Source organism: Pteropus vampyrus, unplaced genomic scaffold (assembly GCF_000151845.1).
Source record: "Pteropus vampyrus isolate Shadow unplaced genomic scaffold, Pvam_2.0 Scaffold26, whole genome shotgun sequence".
NCBI lineage: Eukaryota > Metazoa > Chordata > Mammalia > Chiroptera > Pteropodidae > Pteropus > Pteropus vampyrus.
Window position 1 is genome coordinate 5,298,456 of NW_011888807.1, and position 2,541 is coordinate 5,300,996.

The following is a 2,541-nucleotide window of genomic DNA, read 5'->3' on the forward strand; positions in this document are numbered from 1 at the left end:
TAATATTATAATAACTATGCATGGGGTCAGATGGGTACTGTGTTTATTGGAGTGATCTCTTCGTAAACTATATAAACTATATGAACTATATAATCGCTACATTGTATATCTGAAACTAATGTATTGTATGTTAACTGTAATTTAAAATTTTTAAAAATGTATAAAAAACAAGATCAACAAATATTTATTGAGCCCAATAACTGTTAAGAAGGGTCTTACCATTTAATGCCTACTTAGCACTGAAATCAAAGCTTTGGGAAGTTTAGAAGACATGCACAATGTAATCCTATTTTTTAAATGCAAATAATCTGATTAAAAAGATACAATCAATTGTTATCAAGAAAAGTAAGCCGGACACTGTATTGCTTTTGTACACTCTAGAGTCAAACACTGCTGTTGGTGAGTTGTAAAAATAAGGCTAGAAACCTCGGATGTGAAGCTGGATTATAGATTATCTTGAAAGTTACAAGAGATGCTTTGTAGCAGTAGGGAACGATGAAGTGAAGTGGCACTTTAGGAAGATTTTTAGGTTCCTAACCCTAACCTTATTTCCTCTCATATTTTACTCATTTGGGAGCTATGTAATAGTATAAATTACATATCTCAAAAGTTGTCATCGGATATAGCTAATGAACTGTGAAATATAAAATGCAGTCCTGGCTCCTTGCCATCAAGTAGTACAGGGTTTTAAACCTTAGGCTCATTTACAGTTGGTGAAGCCAATGGCTCATGAGCTTAAACTCTAAATAAAAAAGCCTGAGATGATTTTAGACTTCGGGCATATTAACTTTAATCTCTTGAAGACAACTGCAATTAGTAATAGTAGCCAAAAACAAGAAATCTGCTTGTTTCTGTTATTGAATTGTTCTTTAAAAGATGATAATAAATATATAAATGTGTGTCATTCCTCCCTAAGGCTCATGCCCTTGGCAGGTATCATTAATCTATCACAGAATTTTTGCTTGCTGAGTTTTTTTCTTTTTTAACAAACTTTTATTCTGATCACAAAAGCAATAAAGAATTCAAATCATCCATAAGTATAAGTAAAGGAAAATTTCCTCCCCAGATCATACTCCTCAAGAGACAACTACTATTAATAATACGGCTTATGAAAAGAAAATGAAGGAAAAAAATGGCTTATACCCTTTTGTCTTTTTTTTTTCCTGATTATATGTATGCATATCATATTTGATTTCTACTACAATTCTATTTTTTTATTTTCTGGTATTTTATGGTATATTATGCATAGCTAATAAGAACTGTGGACAGATAACTCTATATTCATTTTATACCTAGAAATTGTGATTACAAACTTAAAATTAAATAATTATAAACTTAAAATTACAAATGCTTAATATGTTATAAAATGATTCATAAACATTTTTATTCCAATATTGAAAAATTATATTACCTCAACATGTTGTAAAATAATTTATAATAAAATCGAATTCTCCTGCAAAAAAAAAGTTAAGACAAGTCAGATTAAGTCTAGGTGGTGTATGCTATTGTGTCTATACTGAAGCTTTAGCATTGCCTTGTGTCTCATAGAGTTTTAAGTTGTGAAATAGTTTAAATAATAGAGAAATGAAAGTCTATGGCTATGCTACCCTGAACAAGCCTGATCCTGTTTGATCTCAGAAGCTAAGCATGGTTGGGCCTGGTAGTACTTGGATGGGAGACCACCTAGGAAGACCAGGTGCTATAAGCGTAAAAAACGTTAAAAAAATAAAGGATTGTAATCTGACAAGATCTTTGCAATCTGTGAGGTCAACCGAGGGTTGCCTCGTCTAAAAAAAAAAAAAAAAAAAAAAAAAAATAGAGAAATGAAGAGGATAATATTATCAGCCTTTTTTAATCTACTACCCAGCTCTATCGTCTTAATTTTTCACATTGTCTTCATTTTTTTAAAAGAAATAACATTTTACAGATATCATAGAATTATGCTTTCCATTTTTAAAAGTGTGTTACTATTGGGATTGATTTTTATTCCTTTTCTTACTTTATCTTGTCTAAACTAGAATATTTATTCATCAGTTTAAGCAAGAAGCATTTAATTATATAATAGGTATCATGCAGTACTGTGAAAAATATAAAAACAAATAATAATGATTCCTGTCCTTAAGAATTAAACATGAGAGTTAGAGATAGGGTTGAGTCAGAAAAAAAAAAAAAATCAGAAATCATTATAATACTACCATCATAATGACAAATGGCCTACAAATAGCCAAATGAGCTATGGGGTCTGAGACAAGAGAAAGATTATCTAACTGGAAAAATCAGCTAATGTTTTGAGAAAAAGGTGCTATTTAAATTGAAACTTAAATTTTAAATTTTGGATCTTTTAGAGATAATTTTATAGTTTTCATCTGTCACTTGATAAAAATGAGTTCGATCAAATTGTTGTACCTATTATTTCAGCTGGTGTTTGTCTCACTGAAAGTATAAAGTGGTGTCATTGGTTATCTATGAATAGCAGCCTTCAAGTAGCCTTTTAATGAGCTAATCAAGATGTCACTGCCATGGTTGGAGATGATACTTCTG

At 30.4% G+C, this 2,541-nt stretch overlaps 1 pseudogene; it reads left to right on the top strand.

Annotated features, from left to right (window-relative positions):
• The first annotated feature begins 1,590 nt into the window (after positions 1 to 1,590).
• On the top strand, positions 1,591 to 1,708 carry LOC111737430 (annotated as a pseudogene).
• The last annotated feature ends 833 nt before the right edge of the window (positions 1,709 to 2,541 follow it).